The sequence below is a fragment of the Coenobita brevimanus genome, chromosome 24 (genome assembly GCF_032717465.1).
Source record: "Coenobita brevimanus isolate Jiangsu-jjx chromosome 24, ASM3271746v2, whole genome shotgun sequence".
NCBI classification, from domain to species: domain Eukaryota; kingdom Metazoa; phylum Arthropoda; class Malacostraca; order Decapoda; family Coenobitidae; genus Coenobita; species Coenobita brevimanus.
In genome coordinates this window covers 2,998,155-3,004,674 of record NC_136977.1, presented here as the reverse complement: position 1 = coordinate 3,004,674, position 6,520 = coordinate 2,998,155, and the positions used below count along the sequence as shown (strand labels likewise).

At 46.1% G+C, this 6,520-nt stretch overlaps 1 pseudogene; it reads left to right on the top strand.

The window, feature by feature from the left end:
- The first annotated feature begins 758 nt into the window (after window positions 1–758).
- LOC145393580 (5S ribosomal RNA) lies at window positions 759–878 on the top strand (annotated as a pseudogene).
- Window positions 879–6,520: the final 5,642 nt, after the last annotated feature.

Below are 6,520 nucleotides of genomic sequence, written 5' to 3'. Positions count from 1 at the left end.
TCCTTCATACCCCCATTGCACTCCCACTCTTACCCGTTTGTCTTGCCCTCCTTCACCCTCTCTTCACTCACCCTCGTTCCTCCTTCCATCAACGCCTCTCCATACCTCCCTCATCACTGTGTGCGAGAGAGAGAGAGAGAGAGTGTGTGTGTGTGTGTGTGTGTGTGTGTGTGTGTGTGTGTGTGTGTGCGTGCGTGCGTGCGTGTGTGTGTTGTCAGTTAAATTTCAGGCACTAACTGGATTCGACTGGCTCGACCGGACTCTCTGTGGTGTGCAGTCCTAATCACTTTACACTTGAATTTCAAATTTTACACCCGCGCTTTGACTTGCCTTACATCCTTTACCCTCCCACCCTCCCCTGTCTCGCCCTCTTCATTGTTTCTCCTACCTTGGCACTTACCTCACCCCCTCTCCTCCCACACCTTCCCCTCTTACCCTTGCCCCTTCCGTTTGGGCGAGAGAGAGGGGAATGTGTGTGTGTCGGTGAGGTTACAGCCACTGACAGGCCTCGACCCAACCACAACACTGCACGCACACCAACTCGCTCTACTCTTGCACTTTACATCTCTTCTTTACCCCTACACTTTACTTTTGCACGGTACTTTTCACTAGAATTTTAACCATTACACTTGTTCTTTGCATGTTACACTTGTGATCGGCACTTTACGTGTGCATTTACACTTTACACATGCTTCTGAAACTCTACGCTTCTACTTTACACTTGCTGTTTAAACTTAGCTACAGCTGTTTTAATTATTTGCATTTCGTGTACCACGTTGAGTACACCGCTTCCCATCCGATCAGCGAAGTTAAGCAACGTTGGGTCTGGTTAGTACTTGGATGGGTGACCGCCTGGGAACACCAGATGCTGTTGGCATCCCTACGTGTCAAGTGAGGTTGGTGGAGGATTAGTGCCCCTCCCTGTAAAACAATTAACTCTGAGCCCTTGGCCACCCCGTTTGGGATACATGGCGTCTGGCAATGAATGAATGAAAATGTGTATTGTTGAGATTGAATAATTTAACAAAAGTTCTTCGGTAGGTTTGTATTACTGATTATTTGTTTTTGTGTTAAGGGCGTTTATGAGTATGATACCTGCTGTGTAACACACACACACACACACACACACACACGGTCGACAGATAAATAGGTAACCAGTATTTGTAAGCGTGCATTTCCATACTTATCCACACACACACACACACACACACACACACACACACACACACACACACACACACACACACACACACACACACACACACACACACACACACACACACACACACACACACACACACACACACACACACACACACACACGGTCGACAGATAAATAGGTAACCAGTATTTGTAAGCGTGCATTTCCATACTTATCGACACACACACACACACACACACACACACACACACACACACACACACACACACACACACACAGGGTCGACAGATAAATATATAGCTATTTATAGACGCATTTTCTTACTTATCGACACTCCGAAATACAGTATGACAGCTCGACTTCAGTGTAGTTCCGAATTCCCATGCTCAAAGATTAACAAAGAATGAGCGAGCTTTTAAAGGCTCTCGATGTGGTTTCAATCAGAGGGAACACTGCAGAACACATTGATCACCCAGCCGTCACCACCACCAGTTGCAACTACCCCCCCAAACAACGGGAGTGGCTGCATCCTGACACAAGTTCCCTCTGTAATCTATATGCTCGATTTACTCAACTTTGCCGTGTGGGAGCAACGATGTGCCCCCTCTCCTCTCTCCCCTTCATGCATGGAGGGGGACTGGGGGAGGAGGGCATGTTGAGAGGGTAGGAAGGAAGTTAGGGAAATGAAGGGGGCTTTAACTGGGAGAGGTTGGAAAGCATCGACAGCGAGAGAGAGAGAGAGAGAGGGAAGGGGAAGGGGAGAAGTAAAGTTGCAGGACAGAAGGGAGGGAAAGTAGGTGAAATGCTTGGGGAGAGAGTGGGGGGAGGGAAGCTGTGAACATAGGGGAAATGAGAGGGACGTGAAAGCTTTGGTTGGGGGGAGCTGAGAAAGAGGATGAAAAGCTTTTGAGTAGAGAGTGAGCAGGATTGGAGGGCTGAGAGGGTTGGAAAAGTTGAGGAAGAATGAGTGGGAAAGGGAGAGGGGAGCTGGAGACTGAAAAGAGGGAGAAGGAAGCAATCGGAGAAGTGAGGAGATTGTTAAGGAGAGAAGAGACTGCAAGCGGGGCAGGTGAACTGAAGGAAAGTTGTATGAAATTGATAAAGGGGGGGAAAGAAAAAGGGTGGGAATAAAGAGATTGGTGATGTGGGGAGAAGCTGTGGCAGAGGTGGGGGAGTGGGAAACTGAAAGAGGTTGGAAACTTGGGAGGAGGGAGAGAGTGGGGAACTGATAATTGTGGAGTAAACTGCAGAGGCGAGGTGTAGCTGCAGTAAACACGGGGGAACGGATGATTGGGGAGGGGGTGCAAGAGACTGGAGAAGGAAGGGAAGCTGCAGAAGAGCGTGGGGAAACTGATAATTGGGGGATAGATTGCAGAAACGAGATGAAGCTGCAGGAGTGATGGGGGAACTGAAAAGGTAGTGGGGGGAGGAGACTGCAGAGGGGTAGGAAGCTGCAGAAGAGAGGAGGGGGAGGTACTAGATAAGAGAGCAGGGAAGCCGTAGGGGATGGGGATGACTGTGCGAGAGAATCTTGAAGTGTATGGTGTTCCTTTGTCGGCTAGGGTGTGTGTGTGTGTGTGTGTGTGTGTGTGCGCGCGCGCGCTGCGGTGCTTGTGTTGGCTTGCTTACTGTTAGGTGGTGGGACGGGCTGTAATAACGGTGATCAGGAAGCAGAAGAGTTTGTTTTTTAAAATCGGAAGTTCGATTCCGGCCGGGGCAGTAACTGGTATTTTAACCATCGGAACATGCTGGTACCGTAGTAATAATTTGTATCATGATTTTAATGTCAGATACCACCAAACTTGGCCTTACACCTCATGAGGTAAAATGCCATCATCATCATCATCATCATCATCATCATCATCATCATCATCCAGATGTCTTTCCCCACCTTAGGATGGGTTGAGGTAGTGTCCAGTGAAAACAAAAAAAAAAAAAAAAGTCTGCCCATATCTGCATTACAAGTCAGTCTAGATAATTAGTCCGTCAAATTAAGGCCGCTTTCACACGAGGCCACCGGTGGCCCAGTGTGAAGGGGCCGGCAACTACAGTAGTGTAGCCGTATGAAAGCTCCGATTTGAAAAAAATGCTTTACAGCGAGTGGCAGCAACCGCCAGTGGCGAACACTAGTTGCGGGAGCAAGCCACCGCCGGGAGCTGGTTGCCGGCCTGGCAAACGCAGTGGCCTCGTATGAAAGGCTCCATTGAAAACTATGGGAGGCAACTAATTGCGGCCACCGGTGGCAGCCACTGGTGGCCTCGTGTGAAAGCGGCCTAAGAGATAAAATATAGATACTGGCGTTAGAGAGAGGGAGCAAAACATCGCAGGGAACCACACTAATAGCTCTCACACCACACCTGTGTGCGAGCTCACCAAATAAACCACAGTCCTTCTCAAATTTCCTGCTTTGGTGCGTTGCAAGGGATGGCACGTGGATCACAGTAAGCGCGGGGAATATTGCAGAGAAGTACACATGCTGTTTTAAATTATGTGAAACTAGGTCAGGACACAACGCATCACAGCCAATTTGTTTCTCCAGCACATATTCCGAGAATGTACAGTATTATTTTCTGTAATTAACCAGTAACGCGCAAAAAAGAAGTTATTAATAATTTTTCAACGATAACATCCAGTTTCTCGTTTGTATTATCGTCAGGCCACTTGTTCAACTTACGAGAGCCCTTGTATTGGATGAGATAATGAAGAGCGAGATTTCAAGAGCAGAAGAGAGACACTTTATTGAACACTCCCGTGCTGGTATCGAAGGGAATAACTTGGTGCGTCATTCTCCATAGTTCCTTAATCCTTCTAACATTATTATATGTTAATGTTCTTTTATTTTTTTCCATTGGCTTCGAATTTAGCTTATATTTCAGTAAGTTAAGGAGGCGTCTAGTACCTTGTCATTACGGTTTATTCCTGCATCCGGACGCTGTATACATTTACATGTTATTTATGCAAACTGTTTCGTCGTTAAGAAATAAAGTATGATATATTAATACACCAAACCTAAAACCTCCTAAGCTTACGGGAATACGGCCCCAAGCTTACATGGAGGAAGGGGGAGAGGGTCAACAAGGAGAGGGTAGAGTGTAGCAAAGATAAAAGAGGGATTGACAAAGTACGCAAGAGGAACAACGAGGAGAGAGAAAGGTGGGAGTATAAAACAGGATAAGAGATAAATAAGGAGAATGGAATACATCTTTTCGGGCGCGCCAGAGCGGGGAAGGCTGAGGCAGGGGGGGGGGGATATAAGAGAGAGAGAAGGGGGTTATAGGAGGGAGAGGGGAGGGTATCTCAAAAAGGGGAAGGGAGGTATCAGAGAAGGGGGAGAAGAGAGATGTGATTGAGAGAGGAGAAAGAGTACCTGAAAGATGTGAAAGGGGAAGGAGTTTATTTCGCGGTGCTGAAGGCTGAGAGTACGTGAGGAACGGTGGTGGGAGGAGGGATCGTTACTGAGGAGGGACTGAAAAGCTTGGAGGTTTCTTTTAGGATGGATAGGAGAGGGAGGTTTGAGGAGAAAACATGGCAATAAGACCGGAGACGTCACATCATTTTTTGCTGGACCCATCTCTGAGAACCCTTTCAGGGGTTTTGAGAGAGAGAGAGAGAGAGAGTTTAGTGAATGTGGGAAAGAGCAAATTAATAGAAAATGTGAAAGAAATGATTGATGGAAGTGACAAGAAACCGATATTTGAGAAGGGAAGAGAAAGAGTATGCATAAAAATCGGTGACTGAACGATAATAAAAGTCAGATCGACAAAGAAAAAAAAGGAAAAAGAAAAAAGAAAATGGTAAAGACTGATCGACTGCCAAAGAAGTGACACAGAGAAGGAGAGAAGAATGATGGGTGGACAAAGGCGAGAGGATAAGAGGCTTGGGGTGGCCGCGATGAGAGAGAGGGGGGGAGTGGTGAAGCGAGAAAGAGAACTAAGAAAAAACGAAGAAAGAGTAAAAGGAAAATCGATTGAAGGGAGGGAAATTGAGAGGGGGTAAAGAAAAAAAATGAAAATGAAAACGACTGAATAAGTAAGTTTATACAGAAAAGTTGAGGGGAAATAAATGGAAAATAGAAAAAATAAGTCAGAACCACATTAAAGAAGGGGAATAAATAACAAGAAAAAAGCGGTAGGAGGAAAAATGATGAAGGGACCGAAAGAAAAATGATAAAAGAAAGTTAGAGAAAGGAGTATAATTTTTAAAAAGTGCAAAAAGGAGCGAGGGGAAGAGTTCTGTCAAAAGGGAGAAAATGTAAAGAAAAACTATATGGAAGTAAGAGGAAGTCACAGAACGAGGTAAAGCGAGTGTAAGAGATGAGAGTATGAGAATAAACTGCAAGTAAAGATGGAAGAGAAAAATGGAAGGAAAAAGAAATAGCAAATGACGGAACGAAAAAAACGTGGATAAAATATAAGAAAAAAAAGAGGACATGATATAAAAAGAGTATAAAATGAAAGGAAAAGGGAGGGCATGACAATGAGAGGATAAAAACAGAAGAAAAAGAGAGGGAATGGTATTGGCACTCTCAGGGAACGAAATGTTTCGACGTAGCGCCCTTATTGCACTCCTTACACCGCACACCTCCCGTATAATATCATAAATTCTCCACATTAGATCATACACAAGGCCTTTCATGTTATAGCTTTCATATCGTGCCCTTTATGTTGTATGATCCTTTACGTTCCACAAATGCATTCCAAGCTCTCTCTCTCTCTCACACACACACACACACACACACACACACACACACACACACACACACACACACACACACACACACACACACACACACACGAGAGGGAGTCACGAGGCTAAACTCAGGTGTAGCGAGACCAGGAACAGCTGTGGACGATTAGCCAAATTAACACCTACCTCTCTCTCCCCCTCCCCCCTCCCCTCATGGATTCGCCCCTCAACCCCCATCCCCTCTTCTGATGCGCCCCCTTCCTCTCTCTCTCTCTCTCTCTCTCTCTCTCTGTCTCTCTCTCTCTCTCTCTCTCCTCTTTGCTTCTGTCATGCTTCCCCCCTCTTCTCATTATTCTCTCCTCTCTTCTCTCATGCTCTTCAACCGTCTCATTTTGCTTTCTTCTCTCATTCTCACCTCCCCCCCTCTTCTCGTCGTCTCCCCCTCTCTCTTCTCTGTTCCATCATGCAGTCCCCTTCTTTTCTTATATCTCTTCTCTGATGCGCGTCCTTTCTCTCTCCTCTCTTTTTTTCTTTATTTTTTTTCTTCTTATGCAACCTTCTCCCACTTTTTCTCTGATATGTCCCCTCCCTCCTCTGTCCTCTCTCTTATTCTGCTTTATCCCTCAGCCCCCCCCCCCCTCTTCTTTCTTGTCCCCCGTTTTCTGTATCCTT